The sequence below is a fragment of the Lolium rigidum genome, chromosome 5 (assembly GCF_022539505.1).
Source record: "Lolium rigidum isolate FL_2022 chromosome 5, APGP_CSIRO_Lrig_0.1, whole genome shotgun sequence".
NCBI lineage: Eukaryota > Viridiplantae > Streptophyta > Magnoliopsida > Poales > Poaceae > Lolium > Lolium rigidum.
In genome coordinates this window covers 167,379,509-167,398,871 of record NC_061512.1, presented here as the reverse complement: position 1 = coordinate 167,398,871, position 19,363 = coordinate 167,379,509, and positions in this window count along the sequence as shown.

The window sequence follows — 19,363 nt, the reverse complement described above, 5'->3', positions numbered from 1 at the left end:
TAAGATATGTGAGTTGTAAAGATTCCTTTAGGGTTGGTTGCACTTTTAGAATGGTTCTCAAACAAGGTTCTTATTAGGGTTTGGTTATATTAGCATCATAATCAAGTGATATAAGACATCATAACAATCATATACATAAAGAATAGTAGTGGAATAATATGTGAAGAACAGTTGTCAATTTTAAGTTCTACAGGACATGGTTGATGATTACTTATATTATACTTCAAAAGAATAACTTTTGAAGAACATGTTAATTAAGAATTAATGAGTATTTCAAAGAAGGATTAGGGCTTCTAAGGTTTGATTAACATCTGTACTTCAAAAGAATAACTTTTGAAGAACAGGTTAAATATGAATATGATCTACTATACATAGGAGCTATGGCTTTCTAGGGTTTACTATTGGGTTCATCTAGTTTCATTAATAGGAACTAGTTGGTTTCTTAAATAGAATGGGTTTCTATATAACAAGTATTGGCGAGGTTTATTGCTATGGTTTCTCCTAAGTATCATATCAAAGGATGGTTATTTAAGATGGTTCTATAAATTAGCTATTAGGGTTTACGATGGCTTCACAATTGCTTTACTAAATAATCTCTAATGGTATGGTATAATGGATTGAGGATCAATGGTGCTAACATGTGGTGACAAGCTAGGGTTTATATTTAGGTGGTACTAGTGGATCATATAGATTTTAAATTGGAATTAGAGACATGAAATGATGACTCATGTGAATTGGCTCTAGGTAGATCCCGACTTGTATTTGTTGGTCACATAATAAGGTTCTCTATGTAAGGTGAAATTCACATGATCACATGTAACACATAACTAGGGTTTTGGAGTTGTTTCTAATTTAGGGTGATCACATGAATTAATGAGATCAAGGTCTTACTCAATATTGAAACTAGGGTTTCTAAATTATGGTATAACTCCTAAAATGATAATGGGTTATAGAGTTGTGGTTACTAATTACTTTGAATCAAAATTAGTAATGGTTGACATTTTATTAATCTTCACAAGATTAGAGTAACTCTTAATTAGGTTTAATTCGAGAGATAAGGGTTTAACAATTATTACTAGGTTTTAAAAATAATAACTTGCAAATTAAAATTATTTAAGTTCACAATATTTAAGTTACTAAATTAATATTGGCTTTTAGTATTTTCTTGATTTATTATTATTTAAGAAGATAGTAACTTACAATTTTCAAATTAGGGTTTATGAATTACTACTAATAATTAAGTTAGTGCAAATATGGTAAATAAAATTAATCTTAACATTTTACTTAGTTACTTGAATAGTTAAAATTTAATTTTTATAACTTCACCAATTATTGAATTCAAATTGCATGTTAAATAATTGAAATGGCATAATTAATAGGGTTAAAAATAAGTGAATTTTTATTTTGACACACATTTTTGTTTTATATTTTATTTGAGTAGAGTTTAGTTTTGTGAGCATTTTGATATATTATTTGCATTTTTCTGAGTTGAAATGAAATTTCTATGATTTTGCAAAGTTTCAGTTATTTCTGGAATTTGAAATTTGACCTAAATACTAAACATACCGGTTCGGTTACACACACAGAGACTGACGAGTGGGGTCATTGACTGGGTCAGTTGCCACGATGGCAACGACCAGTCAACTACTGCTCGAGGCCCCACCGTCACGCTGGCATTGCCGGCGGTTAAACGCCGGCGTGCGGTACACGGTGGCGCCGCCGATTTAGTGACCCCCAGGACGGGCTACTAGGTGTTTCCGATTCCCCTCGAGCTACTGAATACGAGTGGTGGTGTTGGTTTTGTCGAGGGATCACCGGAGCTACTCCGGCGATGGGTACTGCGGCGGTGCTACTCCGGCAAGAATTGAATCGGAGACTACAAACGATGCCGGGAAGCGAGACTAGGTTCTAAAGATGCGTATGCTCACCCGAAGCTCAAGGTGTGGTCGGCTCCGGCGATTGTCGAAGGAGACGGCGACGAATTCGCCATTCCCGACGATCCGCCGCGGAAGAAAATGATGAAATTGAGCCGATTCCTAGCTCCCCGGATGCGTGCTTGCGTCCAGATGCTCCTCTCGACGAGACGCTCCTCCTCGACCAAGCTACGAGCTCCGGGGTGGCTCCAGTCGACGGCTTCGTCTTCAACTCCGGCGACAGTGAGTGGATCGTGGCGAGAGATAGTGAGCGATTGATAGGGATTGAAGTGGCGGAGGTGAACAAGGACTACACGGTGAAGCTGTCCACCTATTTATAGGCCAAGGGAAGCCTCGAGGACTCGACACGACGACGGCGACGGTGAAGAGGTGGCGGTCTCTGGAAGCTTCTAGCTGGCAAGGATGTTCTCGTCCGCGGATAAGCTCGGACGCGAATCGAGTTGGGCGCGGTTCTGAGAGGTCTGGCGACGTCCGGGGCATGCTTATCGACGACGAGAGCGGTGCCTACTGGCTTCGCCGCGCTGTCGACGCCGGGGAAGACGACGGTGCTTCTTTTCTTCTCTCGCACGAATTTTAAAGCAATCGAAACGGTAAGTGGTTTTGGGCTGGGCTGACATCGGGCTTGGTTGGCCTGCTTCGGCTGGTGCGGTACTGGGCTGCTGCGGTACTGCTCGGCCTGCCAGGTAAGTTTCCCTCTCTTTCTTTTTTTCAAACTTTCTGTTTTTATTTTCTGGTTTGAATTTGCTATTTGAATTCAAATTGATTTCTGGTTTCTTTTGCAGGTTCTAAATTATTTGAATATCAAAACAATTTGATAATGTTTCTCACTGTATTGTTTTGTTTTTAAATAACCATTTTATAATTGATTCATTTTATGTTCTCATGAGACACAACTCAAAATTTAAAATAGGTATAGATTTAGGGTTCATCTCAATTGCCTTTTAAATTTAGGAATCAATTCTGTTTTAAAGGATTTGAAATGGAGAACATGTGAAGGTGAACATATTCTATTGTGCTAGTGCTTATTCATAGTGATTACTCACATATAATTTAATTATGGGGTTTAACAAATGGTAAAGGAAATGGAATTGGTTCATGATTTTATGTGGAGAATTATTCCTAAGGTTTTAAGAAGATGGTTAAGAAAGTTCTATAATCACTAATCTGGTTTTAGTAAACTTTAACTTGAACTAATTAAGATGGATCCTATGTTTATAAGTAGTAATGCATTTTCTAATGATGGTTTAATTTATAGAACATTACTTCATTTGGTCTACTAAGATGGAAAGGTAGGGTTTAATATTTTATGTGAACTGATTCCTATGTGAAAGGTTTAGGGTTTTGGGGATGCTTCACTAATTGAAGTATTAAATAGGCATGAGGCATGGCAGGGTTTAACTACTAGTGATATACTTATTATTTTATGTGGTAGATGATATCTATTAATCATATGGGTTTAACTTATCATCTATATCTACAAGGTATAATCATGCATTTGACAAGATCTATTCATTCCTCACTAATCCTTCCTTAATATTTCTCTCATCACACTCATCCTAGATTCTTAAGGTTTATAATTAATACCAAGTTGTGATGATTATGGAATTGGTTTCCTAAGGTCCTACTCAAGAGATGATGATATGATCCTCTAAATATATGGTTTGCCTAGGAATTCTACCTTGCAATATTCTGTAGCTTGTTCTTCAGGAAATCTGATACACCTTCTTCTTGTGGTATGCCTCCACCTCCTAGCTTCTTCATCTTGATCCTAGCTAATTCACATGGAGTGGCTCTATGTGTTTGTTCCCATGTATCATGGTACTTGATGAGCAAATGGATGAAGGGTGTGGCTCTATTTATAGGCTTGGGCAAGCTCTAGTATCATGACACATAGGTGGTGACTCTTGTATTGGTTTGATGAGTAAGGTGCTTGGTTGTCATGCTCTCATCCATAGCAATCCTTTGAGCATGAGGTGGCAAAGCTTGGAAAGCAAGTCATGTAGATATTTTCATCCCACATGGCATAGAGATTATCCTCTCATATGATTTATTTTTGGATAGCCAAGTGGCATTTGCTACTAAATATCATGTGGATGGTTTTATTAATGTGGATGAGTCATCATACCATCTTTGATTGGATTTACATTATAATATTGGTAAAAAGGTTAATGTTGAGGGTTATTTCTCAAGTTTGGATAGTTGGTGTTTGAATTCACCAAGGCATGAGCATATGAGTTTCAAAATACTCATAGTTAATTTTATTCAAATAGTTTGAATTATAATTCGTAATGTAAATGGATTTAGTTTTATGATATTCCATGTATTTAATAAGTTATGATTTAAATAATAATGTGTGGCTTTTATGCACTTTAGACCCCGTGGTTTACCTTATTTATAAGTGAATTAAATTACACACAAAGGTAGTTGCTAACTTTTAAGTGTTAATAAGTTAGGGTTTGATTCTTAAAGAATGTGTTGTTGTAAATCTAATTCCATTTGATCTAATTCATAGATCAAATCATCTCTACCCAAAACAAGGTTTAGCAAAGATCACAGTGAAGTTTATAGCGCTTGACTTGATGATCTACTTCAATTCCAGCAAGTCAAGTGAAACTTCGATGGATCGTGGTAAGTTTTATTTGAAAGCGCGAAAATTCCCGGATTTTCCATGCATGGATGCAATGCACACTTTGGTGTTCTCTCATTTTATTGCCTCTAAACCTGGGATATTACAGACCTCTCCCCTTAAACCGAACTTCGTCCCGAAGTTCGAACGCTCTCATGTTTCGGAACGTGGAACCGACTTGAACGGATCACCATCCTTCAACTCCATGGTGATCACACTAGATATAGTGAAATATATCCCTTGTCCGGATCCTTCCGGATTCTTCCGATATCCGGCATCGATACTTTCTTCAATTCTATGATTTCTTCCAACACTCCAAGCTTATAGGCTTACTCTCCAAAGATTCTTGGATTAGGACATCTTATTGTGTTAATGGACTTTACTAATGGTTGTGGTGACATCTTCCTATTTGGGTACTCAAAGCTTGGTTCTACCAGCTGCGGTAATCCAAATTGCGGTGTAATATGGCACTACGATTTACCAACTGCGATACTCAAACCTTAATTTTAATAGATTTATTTAAGGTAGAGTATTGTTTTCCCTTACTACCATAACGAAAGTAATGGTACTTGGTAAGGTATTACGATAAGCATGGTCCTGGTTGTTTAGTCCTACGAATGGATTAGACTCATTTAGTCCATCCAATCATGGCTTCTAGTTTATACTAGTTATCTTTCCTTTGGTTTCTTTAGGTTCCATGAAAGGAATCTTTCTAATAGTCTTATGTTTTAGTATGGTCAAAGTCCTTTGTATAGTATCTTTTTAGGCTTTGATTATCCTCCGATAACTTCTTCATCCAACTTCATTATCTTGGACTTCCTTGAGTTCTCTTGGTTTTGAGTAATTTCAATTACTCACTCAAGTGAGGGTCTAACCCTTACTTCTTCGAGATATGAACCTCGGCTTCTGGTCTGACATCCTCCTGAGAGTACTTTGGTATGGATACATCCCAACAACCTTATAAAAATAAGATTGGACTTCCTCTCAGTTCAGACCTTTTCTTCGTCTTTCATACTCCAAATAATATCTTAAGACTTCTCCTTCAGCCTTCCTCTCCCCCCGGAGTTTACTAATGATCTTCAATATTCCTTTCTTCTAATCATTAAACTCCAAGGTTAGAAGATTAGTCTTGGTCTAGCTTAGGTTTGTACTTTTCTAGAGTCTCACGAAGAATTCTTTGTGATGTATCCACTCAGTTGTGGGTATCCATTATGAATCCTCCAAAAAAAATTACCAGCTACGAGATACCAGCTGTGAAATACTAGCTGCGGAATCCCCCTTTCTTTTAGGTAAAGAAATGTTCAGGCTGTGGCTAGCTGGTACCAGCTGCAGACTACCTAGTACCAGATGTAGCTTATAGGATACCAGCTGTGGCTATGTTGTGGTTGTCAATATCTATGTTGTGGTTGTCAATATCTACCTACCAGCTGTGGCTACTTACATAGCTTTAGTTAAGATATACCTCACTTAACATACTTTCTCTTCATGGTTATCCTATATCAGCTGCGGTCTTATCATACCAGCTACGACTTCACTTGTCTATTCTCCTTCTTCTAGGGTTTGTTTTGCAAGATAACCACTTGTTGACACTATGAAAATAGTATTGTAAGTGACTTCACTTGCAATTCCCTTCTTCCATAATGAATACGGCTCCACTTCTACTACTCCATATTCACTATTTTCTCACTTTTATGGTACTTCCATGTTGAAATACTCCTTGATTAAGGATAAAAGTGAGTTTTGATTGGTCTTTCCTTTAGAGTATTGTGGTTGCTTCCCACAACTGTACTTCCTTCTTCTAGTGAACCTTCATCTTGTCTTCAAAATCTTTAGAATTCGTCACTTCCTCACACGAATACCTTTACCCTCTAGATCTATAACATCAAGTAAGAGCTTGATATTGCAACATGCATTTGCATATCAAAGTCAAACTTCATGTATGGATCTAGTCAAACAATGAAAATCCAATAAAATCCAAGAAAATCCAGCTTTGTGTTTATAATACACATCCTTCTATGCCTGAATATAAAAGTTGGGTAAGACATCCCTAAACATCAGGATCAGATGTGTAGTATATAACACCACATAAGATAGGTTTAGGTTGTGATACTTAGCACAATACGTGAATTTCTACTAGTGGTCTCAACATTTATCTAAATTTCACATTTGCAATGAGACAAACTTGAAACAAAATGGCCTGGGATAGTTGGAGTTAACCTAGTTTTCTTTGGAAGTACTAACAAAATAGTATACCATATATATGTGCTATTGAGGACTACTTCCTATAATATAATTAGTTCTAATATGTCTACTCTAAACACATGATTGTTTAGGATATACCACCTATAACTCTAGGAGTTCTCTATGTGATATGCTCTAAATAAGCCTTCTTTAAATTAAGAACTATGGTTCTAACATTCTTGACACAGTTTCCAGGATTTTAAGGCCTAAGCTTTCGAACTATTCCCTAAATCCTACTCCTTATCCTTCTTTTGTTATCATACTTATGATGTTCTACTCCATCATACCATGATTCTCAAGTGAATCATATATGAGTACCTAGTTTATTATTGAAAGTAGACTCATGTAACTCCTATCACTCTTCCTTACCTCCTATGATTAACTCATCATAGACATATACTACCTTATATAACTTATCTCCCTTACTAAACATCGATCATTTGACAATTTTTTTTTTTTTAATGACTCTTACTTAACTATAACTTGCTTTGGTATACTTCTTCCAATAGGATATCTTCCTTATGGTTGTATCCTCTCTTTGGACTAGCATGTATTGTATACCAACCGTGGTCTACTACCACCCATTATCTTAAGCTTCAATGGTGTTCTAATTATTTTGGAATGAAGCAAGATAACTAATTCACTTTACTAAAGAAAGATAGATAAGAAAGATTGACTCAAGTGTGTCAGGATTATTCTCAAGTGAATACCCATCTCAAGTCAGAAGAATAGTTGGTTTGGCTAAGACAACTTCCTACGGACACTACCAAACCTATAGGTCTCCTTTAAAGGGTTTTAATCCTAGGGTCAAAGCATTTGCTCCGATACCAACTTGTGATGACCCAACGTACCACTCGCATGGTGTAGTACACAAGTCGTTGACATAACACAAGTGAAACACCGTTCCACCCATATTACATCTCTCGCAGTGGTACAACGAAACATATGCGAGTCCAAGGTATGTCTATAGAAGTACACACGAACCGTTTACATAAGATCCACACAGCCTCCTACTTTACAGAGTGAGGTAAAACTTCAAATAAAGCTCCAGAAGAACAACTCGTAGTCTATCTTATTGCTAACTCAAGTTCAAGAGCTACTTGGCTTGCTATAGAAATCTAGCTACTTAGGTGCTATGATTTAGGAAAAGGTTCCCTTCTATTACTAGTCTAGGTTTCCATTATAGCTGATGCGTGAGTTGACTCCATTGACTTCTTTGATTGGATTCTTCATCTTGTTGCAGTTGACTCCTTTGTCTTCGAGTTCCACGGTAGTTTCTCCTTCGGTGCATTGCTCTAAGAAGGGGTTCAAACGAGATAGAATGAGTACGAGCGTACTCAGCAAGTTCATATTAGGAAATATGTGTATCATGCACTAGCTACAGCCATAGACCCGAAAGTCATAGGCCAATGCAGGTTTTCATAATCATTTCTTCAAAAGGTTTATTTTATTCCGAAAACTATGCCCGTCGGTCTTCACGGAGTTGACCGGAACTTCGTGGAGTTCCTTTCTCGCCGCGTTCGCAGTTCCCTTCCCGGAACAGGGAGTGACAGCCACAATTTGATACACTCTGCAGAGGTGCGTTACTTTTCCCATAAGAGAACTTATCCTTGTTGCCAACCGAGTAGCTGGCTCGTCCACACTTCCTTGGTGTGAGGTCAGGTATAAGATCCAAGCCAATCACTGCCTTCTCCGCGACCTCGCAGACCCACCCTTTTGTAAGTCTGTCCTCTCCTATATCTATGGGTAGACCGACCCAGGCCTTTGTTCTCACCTTTACCAATAAGGTAGACCGTTCCGAACAATTAATATGCCCTGTCCTATACACCATAGATAGACTGATCCGGACAACCCTTACAATCCTTCATAGACCAATAATAAGTCTACCCTCTCTTGTATCTAATGGTAGACCGTGCAGGACCACATGTCCCCACCTTTACCAAAGATAGACCGATCCGGGCAACCCTTATCACCAGTCCGTTGGCATGCGAGAGGGAAAAGATACAACTGACTTCCCAGAGCCATTATAGATCTTATGGTTAACGCGATATGTACGGCGCTAGAATCACCGGACGGCATTGGTACTTAATCCTAGATGAGTAGTACCCTTGCAATGGAACCTCCACCATAAACACATACCATGGTTCCATTGCCCACCACATAGTCATATTCATAATTGTAAAATAATACTTTGCTTTTCAATGCATGAGTGATAAGTATAGTACTTTGCATATAGTTTGATAAAAATAATCAAATGACATGAGCAAGCGATGAACTTGCCTTTCTTGACTCGCAAGATTATGCAGGCAAAAGCTTCGATACGTGATAACTCCAAATTCTGAAATACCATCATCGTCCGGTAAGGACAATGTTTAAAGAACTCGGCAAAGATGCTATAATGCATAGTATGAGATGCAATCGTCCCGAGCGTAACCTAACCTCGATGATTTAAGATATGTGAGTTGTAAAGATTCCTTTAGGGTTGGTTGCACTTTTAGAATGGTTCTCAAACAAGGTTCTTATTAGGGTTTGGTTATATTAGCATCATAATCAAGTGATATAAGACATCATAACAATCATATACATAAAGAATAGTAGTGGAATAATATGTGAAGAACAAGTTGTCAATTTTAAGTTCTACAGGACATGGTTGATGATTACTTATATTATACTTCAAAAGAATAACTTTTGAAGAACATGTTAATTAAGAATTAATGAGTATTTCAAAGAAGGATTAGGGCTTCTAAGGTTTGATTAACATCTGTACTTCAAAAGAATAACTTTTGAAGAACAGGTTAAATATGAATATGATCTACTATACATAGGAGCTATGGCTTTCTAGGGTTTACTATTGGGTTCATCTAGTTTCATTAATAGGAACTAGTTGGTTTCTTAAATAGAATGGGTTTCTATATAACAAGTATTGGCAGGTTTATTGCTATGGTTTCTCCTAAGTATCATATCAAAGGATGGTTATTTAAGATGGTTCTATAAATTAGCTATTAGGGTTTACGATGGCTTCACAATTGCTTTACTAAATAATCTCTAATGGTATGGTATAATGGATTGAGGATCAATGGTGCTAACATGTGGTGACAAGCTAGGGTTTATATTTAGGTGGTACTAGTGGATCATATAGATTTTAAATTGGAATTAGAGACATGAAATGATGACTCATGTGAATTGGCTCTAGGTAGATCCTGACTTGTATTTGTTGGTCACATAATAAGGTTCTCTATGTAAGGTGAAATTCACATGATCACATGTAACACATAACTAGGGTTTTGGAGTTGTTTCTAATTTAGGGTGATCACATGAATTAATGAGATCAAGGTCTTACTCAATATTGAAACTAGGGTTTCTAAATTATGGTATAACTCCTAAAATGATAATGGGTTATAGAGTTGTGGTTACTAATTACTTTGAATCAAAATTAGTAATGGTTGACATTTTATTAATCTTCACAAGATTAGAGTAACTCTTAATTAGGTTTAATTCAGAGATAAGGGTTTAACAATTATTACTAGGTTTTAAAAATAATAACTTGCAAATTAAAATTATTTAAGTTCACAATATTTAAGTTACTAAATTAATATTGGCTTTTAGTATTTTCTTGATTTATTATTATTTAAGAAGATAGTAACTTACAATTTTCAAATTAGGGTTTATGAATTACTACTAATAATTAAGTTAGTGCAAATATGGTAAATAAAATTAATCTTAACATTTTACTTAGTTACTGAATAGTTAAAATTTAATTTTTATAACTTCACCAATTATTGAATTCAAATTGCATGTTAAATAATTGAAATGGCATAATTAATAGGGTTAAAAATAAGTGAATTTTTATTTTGACACACATTTTTGTTTTATATTTTATTTGAGTAGAGTTTAGTTTTGTGAGCATTTTGATATATTATTTGCATTTTTCTGAGTTGAAATGAAATTTCTATGATTTTGCAAAGTTTCAGTTATTTCTGGAATTTGAAATTTGACCTAAATACTAAACATACCGGTTCGGTTACACACACAGAGACTGACGAGTGGGGTCATTGATCGGGTCGCTTGCCACGATGGCAACGACCGACCAACTACTGCTCGAGGCCCCACCGTCACGCTGGCATTGCCGGCGGTTAAACGCCGGCGTGCGGTACACGGTGGCGCCGCCGATTTAGTGACCCCCAGGACGGGCTACTAGGTGTTTCCGATTCCCCTCGAGCTACTGAATACAGTGGTGGTGTTGGTTTTGTCAGGGGATCACCGGAGCTACTCCGGCGATGGGTACTGCGGCGGTGCTACTCCGGCAAGAATTGAATCGGAGACTACAAACGATGCCAGGAAGCGAGACTAGGTTCTAAAGATGCGTATGCTCACCCGTAAGCTCAAGGTGTGGTCAGCTCCGGCGATTGTCGACGGAGACGGCGAGGAATTCGCCATTCCCGACGATCCGTCGCGGAAGAAAATGATGAAATTGAGCCGATTCCTAGCTCCCCCGGATGCGTGCTTGCGTCCGGATGCTCCTCTCGACGAGACGCTCCTCCTCGACCAAGCTACGAGCTCCGGGTGGCTCCGGCCGACGGCTTCGTCTTCAACTCCGGCGACAAGTGAGTGGATCGTGGCGAGAGATAGTGAGCGATTGATAGGGATTGAAGTGGCGGAGGTGAACAAGGACTACACGGTGAAGCTGTCCACCTATTTATAGGCCAAGGGAAGCCTCGAGGACTCGACACGACGACGGCGACGGTGAAGAGGTGGCGGTCTCTGGAAGCTTCTAGCTGGCAAGGATGTTCTCGTCCGCGGATAAGCTCGGACGCGAATCGAGTTGGGCGCGGTTCTGAGAGGTCTGGCGACGTCCGGGGCATGCTTATCGACGACGAGAGCGGTGCCTACTGGCTTCGCCGCGCTGTCGACGCCGGGGAAGACGACGGTGCTTCTTTTCTTCTCTCGCACGATTTTTAAAGCAATCGAATCGGTATGTGGCTTTGGGCCGGGCCGATATCGGGCTTGGTTGGCCTCGCTTCGGCCGGTGCGGCATCGGGCTCGCCGCGGTACTTGCTCGGCCTGCCGGTAAGTTTCCCTCTCTTTCTTTTTTTCAAACTTTCTCGTTTTTATTTTCTGGTTTGAATTTGCTATTTGAATTCAAATTGATTTCTCGGTTTCTTTTGCGGGTTCTAAATTATTTGAATATCAAAACAATTTGATAATGTTTCTCACCGTATTGTTTTGTTTTTAAATAACCATTTTATAATTGATTCATTTTATGTTCTCATGAGACACAACTCAAAATTTAAAATAGGTATAGATTTAGGGTTCATCTCAATTGCCTTTTAAATTTAGGAATCAATTCTGTTTTAAAGGATTTGAAATGGAGAACATGTGAAGGTGAACATATTCTATTGTGCTAGTGCTTATTCATAGTGATTACTCACATATAATTTAATTATGGGGTTTAACAAATGGTAAAGGAAATGGAATTGGTTCATGATTTTATGTGGAGAATTATTCCTAAGGTTTTAAGAAGATGGTTAAGAAAGTTCTATAATCACTAATCTGGTTTTAGTAAACTTTAACTTGAACTAATTAAGATGGATCCTATGTTTATAAGTAGTAATGCATTTTCTAATGATGGTTTAATTTATAGAACATTACTTCATTTGGTCTACTAAGATGGAAAGGTAGGGTTTAATATTTTATGTGAACTGATTCCTATGTGAAAGGTTTAGGGTTTTGGGGATGCTTCACTAATTGAAGTATTAAATAGGCATGAGGCATGGCAGGGTTTAACTACTAGTGATATACTTATTATTTTATGTGGTAGATGATATCTATTAATCATATGGGTTTAACTTATCATCTATATCTACAAGGTATAATCATGCATTTGACAAGATCTATTCATTCCTCACTAATCCTTCCTTAATATTTCTCTCATCACACTCATCCTAGATTCTTAAGGTTTATAATTAATACCAAGTTGTGATGATTATGGAATTGGTTTCCTAAGGTCCTACTCAAGAGATGATGATATGATCCTCTAAATATATGGTTTGCCTAGGAATTCTACCTTGCAATATTCTCGTAGCTTGTTCTTCGAGAAATCTGATACACCTTCTTCTTGTGGTATGCCTCCACCTCCTAGCTTCTTCATCTTGATCCTAGCTAATTCACATGGAGTGGCTCTATGTGTTTGTTCCCATGTATCATGGTACTTGATGAGCAAATGGATGAAGGGTGTGGCTCTATTTATAGGCTTGGGCAAGCTCTAGTATCATGACACATAGGTGGTGACTCTTGTATTGGTTTGATGAGTAAGGTGCTTGGTTGTCATGCTCTCATCCATAGCAATCCTTTGAGCATGAGGTGGCAAAGCTTGGAAAGCAAGTCATGTAGATATTTTCATCCCACATGGCATAGAGATTATCCTCTCATATGATTTATTTTTGGATAGCCAAGTGGCATTTGCTACTAAATATCATGTGGATGGTTTTATTAATGTGGATGAGTCATCATACCATCTTTGATTGGATTTACATTATAATATTGGTAAAAAGGTTAATGTTGAGGGTTATTTCTCAAGTTTGGATAGTTGGTGTTTGAATTCACCAAGGCATGAGCATATGAGTTTCAAAATACTCATAGTTAATTTTATTCAAATAGTTTGAATTATAATTCGTAATGTAAATGGATTTAGTTTTATGATATTCCATGTATTTAATAAGTTATGATTTAAATAATAATGTGTGGCTTTTATGCACTTTAGACCCTGTGGTTTACCTTATTTATAAGTGAATTAAATTACACACAAAGGTAGTTGCTAACTTTTAAGTGTTAATAAGTTAGGGTTTGATTCTTAAAGAATGTGTTGTTGTAAATCTAATTCCATTTGATCTAATTCATAGATCAAATCATCTCTACCCAAAACAAGGTTTAGCAAAGATCACAGTGAAGTTTATAGCGCTTGACTTGATGATCTACTTCAATTCCAGCAAGTCAAGTGAAACTTCAGTGACTGTGGTAAGTTTTATTTGAAAGCGCGAAAATTCCCCGGATTTTCCATGCATGGATGCAATGCACACTTTGGTGTTCTCTCATTTTATTGCCTCTAAACCTGGGATATTACAGCATGTCCGCCGTTCTCGCATTAGGCTGAGGGGATGCGAGGTTTCCGGTGAAAACCGAGCTGACTTCGATCATGGTATAGAACCATTGGGTATTGAACTAAATATATAAATCCATCCATCAAACCTTTTGTTAAGTCTACGATGCAGCTAATTGGTGGAAAATTTCACTACAATAGAAGCGACCCCAATGATTTATTGCTAAGTTGTATGTGATATATCTTGACCATGCAACATGTAGAACTACATCACCATTGACTCACGCTGACCTTAGTATGCGCTTCTTGCCACCAAATAATCCACGCAGTCGTGAGCTCGTCATCACGTTTGTAACAAGCTCATCTCTGTTGACACATGCGTTATGAACACATCCCAATATAATACCATTGTGCATCTCTATCTCTTTTTTTCTAACTACAATATATACAAGGTCCATTACCGACGGGAGTCCAGTGCCGTATTTCCCAGGGAAAATCATGCAGCATGTAGAACTATATCAATTATCACCATTGCACCCCACTGACCTCAGCGTGCTCTTCTTGCCGCCGAATAATCCATGCAGCCATCACCACGTTAGTAACATCCCTAACGGCCTAAACCATTATGTATCTCTACCTTTGTTTTTCTAACTACATTCTGCATCTTTTGACACCGTTTGGAAAATTATTGATAGATTTATTACCTGTAAAGCGGTACAATACAAGGAGAACTACTCCACGATGCGACCTACTACCGTGTGGAAGTGGGTCGGAAAGAGAAATCACAATATAATCCAACCAATTTCTCCCAAGGGTGCAGGACCGCGAGGTGGGACCATCGCGGGTCCCGGCGGCACGCACACCTTCCTCACGACAAGGACAAGGACGATGTAGCGTAGGAGCGCTCTGCGCTCGCCATGGCCTCGACGCAACTCCCTCACGACGGTCGTCACTGATGTTTGGGAGAAGGCCATTCGCCGCTGCGAAGCTGCCGAAGTGGAGGAGCAGCAGATGCGCAAGGCCCGGAAGGCCTCAATTCAATCGGAGATGGCAAGGCGTTGCTAGGTTATTGTCGACTAGTCCGACGACTACGATGCATCCGCGTGAAAAGCTTCATCGCCGCCACCATCGCCCCCAAGACCCAGTGAAGTTAGTTAATACACGGGCTAGCTTAATCTAGTGTAAGGAACTAGTTTATAGTTAGTTCCTCTTTTCGATAGTTTGAAATCATTTATAAATTAACACGAAGTGAAATAACAAATTTAAAAATCTAGCACGACAGTTTTCGAGACGAAAAAGGTAAGGCCGGTCACAATGATTATTTCTAGACACGAAACCATAGGTAGTAAGATGACGTGGCGCCCTAGTTAATGAAGACAGAGAGAGCCGTTGTGTAGCCAAGCACCGGAAAATTGAGACGACAATAAGGCTAGTCATAGTGGGGAGTAATTTAGACTAGTAACATATGTTTGGCAACGACTAAACCGTCACCTTAGACCTGGAATTCTAAGTTTAGGGTGCTCATTTAAGGGATTGGGAGTTTAGGGTTTAATCCGAACACACTCTATGAATTCAAGGTTTATTTTAGACTTTACTCCAAATTAAAATGATCTGGTGTTAATTCTCATATGCACAGCTGATAGAGACGATCCACTGGGAAGGTCGTATTTTACACGCCCCTTTCTTCCTAGGACACGGCGTTTACAACCGGACCATCGTGACGCAGGGTTCCACGAGATTGTTTTACGGTTAGCTCATTTACAATATCCGATGCTCTAGTGGTGGACTCGCCCACTCATGCGCGATAAACACATGCATCTCCAAACCATTATTAGTACAAACCGTAGCAAAAACAACTGAGCATGGGGACATATCACGTTCGAACAAGGACACCAGCTAATAAAAATGCACGACTAGCATACAAGGTTCGGATGGTTTAGACGTGGAACCGAAACCAGCCTGATAACATCAAAAAAAACCGATCAAAACCGATCAAAATGCTTGGTCTGGAACTGATTTGGCCTTCCGACTGGAAAAAACCGGAAAAAGCAGCCTAACTCCCGCCTTATGTCGGGCAAACCGGATAAAACCAGCCAAAATCTCGCCTATGTTAGCCCGAACCGGAAAAACCAACGGAATCTGCTAAGACACAACGAAAATGGGCTCTTTTCTACCTAAATTTAGGCACTTTTCCCGTTTTTCCTTGGTCCTGCCTAGCTCGTGGCCTATGAAGATAGGTGTGCCTCGCTGCTGTGCTGCATGGGCCTCCGTTCTGATGGGCCTGCAAGCGTCCAGCCCAGCATTCTATATTGTAGCTTTAAACCTGTTGGTTCAGTTTACCGTATAATCCTCTAATCCAGTTTTGTCTGATGTCGAAACATTCAAAGATAAGTTGGAGGATTGGTTTTACGTCTGTATCATTCTAAAGTATTCATGTCAAAGCAGAATCATTTATTTGTTATTTTGTTAATACTTTTAGGAGTTAATTTAGTCTAAGTAAAACAATAACTTTGGGCAATAATTTCATCGAACACCTTGCTTGCACTACAAAATAGTACGAGATAGAACTACCAAATAAATGAGCTAAATTAGAAACGCCGGAAGGAAGGATGATATTGCTAACCCTTGGATAGATGTATGCCTTTAATCTTGTTAAAATGGTGGAGAAAAATAAAGATTATTGGAGTGTGAGAGGTGCAAAATATTTGGAAATGTGAGGGAGGAGGAGAATTGGAGAATGAGATGCAGGGGCTCGGGCGGGGTGGCGCGCGCTGATATAGGGGGGGACCCTTTAGTGCCGGTTCCTTAGATGAACCGGTACTAAAGGTGTAGCCCTGGCCCCACCTCAGCCCGGAATCGGGCAGAAACCCTTTCATACCGGTTCGTAACACGAACCGGTATTAAAGGTCCATTACGAACCGGTATAAATGTCCCACCCCTGGAACCGGTATTAATAATGCCTTTCGTACCGGTTCGTAAGGGAACCGATACTAAAGGCTTAGATGGATGAGAGGTTTTCTACTAGTGGAGGATTTAGTTCAAATTTGAGCTAATTTGAACTAAAATCCACTTATTACGGATTGGAGGGAGTAGTAAACATAGTAGAAGCTGATCAAAGTCGTTGATGTTGTTTTTAACAGAGAGTTGGCCATCTGATATCCGGTGGTGGCTGATCGAAGCCGTGATGTCGAAGCTGCCAAAAATACATGCTATACACTCTCATATGTTCCAAATGTAATAATGCACAAAATAGGATAGTGCTAATTATTTTCTTTAGGATTTTTCCTACCAGTTTCCGGGTTCAATCGAAATAAATTCAAAAAAGAGAACCATGATAGTCGTTGGAAAGTAATTTCCTTCTGAAAGAATTCTGAAAGAAAATTTGTTAGCATCCACTCGGGCACAACTCAGCTACAAGCGCCAAGGCCACTCTATCCCAAAAGTCCGGACCGAAAAGAGGAGGAAAAATCTTTCTTGTAAGCTGGTTGTACCCTTCTCCTGTAAGTAAGGTGGGACTAAACATATGCGTAGCCTCACCAGTCTATAGTAGTTCTAACAAAATTTTCGCTCGGATAGTACACGATTGTTTGGTTAAGAAAGGTGCATGTGATCTAGACCGACGACCCAAGGGTAGAAACACCATGTTGGAGGAGGGAGACCGGTAGCTATGTGTCCAAAAATTGGGATGAAGCCGATTTATTGTGAGCATTTCGTTACATAAAAAGATGATTTTGAAAAAGAAATTCGAACAATTGCGGAGAAATTTGAACATGATTTAACGGTCACCAAGTCTTCTACTTAGTTCGAATTCGACCTGAAATGGGTTTACAGTCACAAGTGACTGGAGTGGTGAGCTGTCAGTTTGTGAGGAGAAACATGTGCCATATGCATTTTTTTATAAAAGCCATTTTGTTAAATAAAATGTTTAACTACTACACCCGTACTATGCATAAAATAGGGTACACACATTCGAAAAAATCCAGATGAACAAGAGATAAAAATTAAATAAAAACAGAAGTAATACTCGAGGAAACTGTATAGACGCCTACCAGAGGCTCAATCCGTAGATTACGCTGACATCCATGTTGGATAAAATTATTCCTCGCCATGTCCTTCAATCGTGTGCAGACATCTCTATAAACATGTCGTGTTTCCACGCGCCGTAGAGATGATCATGAACAGAGTAAAGTTGTGCACTAGTTGATAATATGCATGAGATAATAATTTTTATCATTAAAAACCTTGTTATTTCTACATAGTCATAGAGGCCAAATAACGACAAACGCTCCCACACTAATAGGTAAACCTATGATCCACACCATTTAGCCAGTTGGCAAACGTATTTGCCAAACTGCGTTGCGAATATAAGGTAAAACGTACTTGGATGTCTAATGGTCTCGTTGTAATGGCAGAATACACACTTTGCACTTTCGTGTGCCAGATGCATTTCACAGTGTTATCTTTCGTGTGTATTATATACCCCCTATAAAGATACCATGCAAAAACGCCAGTATTTAGCAGAATCTTCAATTTCGAGATGCACCGGAAGAAATAGCTTTTTTCCTGGAAAAATATAAGCAATTGTTAAGTCTCATAGTAAATATAGTAGGCACTGATATTGTTATCTTTTTTCTCACAATGTCGTATACTAGCAGAGAAGCGGGCACCGGGTGCGACTGGGCCGCGTCTGATCGGAGCTTTGACTGCCAAAATTACATGCTATATGGTCTCGTATCTTCCCATAAATGCAATGATCCACAGAATAGGATAGTGCTAATTACTCTTTTGATTCAAATCCACACAAGGTAGTAGTACGTACCTGTCCATACCTTGGTGAAAATCAAATCAAATCAAACCCTCTTAAATTTGCAATATATACGCGGAAAACCTTCTGGAATCCTTAAGAAACGACACCGTTTCCTGGGAAAGAGTCACTCATTTCCAAATATGGGTCTGATGATCCTTGGGTCGTCTTCCTCAATCTACCATATCGAAATCCATAGGCACAGATTGTGTACGATCTCGATCGCGCTTTTAATTCCTTCCATTCCATGAACAGCTGCGTGCCTGCTCCTATAAAGGCCGGCTGCCCTGATCGCGTCGTTTTCAACAATCCACATTATCCGGCAACGCGCAGGAGCAGGTGGCGTGCCGAAGAAAAGGAATGCGGCCGCCCCGCCTAGGCGTGAACGGATGGACCGCAACTTGTCCTGCTCGTGTGAGGCCATAGGTGACGGGCCGCACGCACCACAACGTGTACGCGGTGAAAGGAAATACGTAATAAGCTCGATACATTCCCACGCGCGCGCCATCAATTTTCTGCCTTTCCCTTCCAAATTTTTGACGGTCAGCTCAACTCGCCGTCGTCTTCCCGTTCCAAGTTTTTGACATGACCTGTACCTTGTTTCTCGATCTGGACGACCTTTGAGTCGCACATCAAAATAGATGACAATAAAATCTAGTACT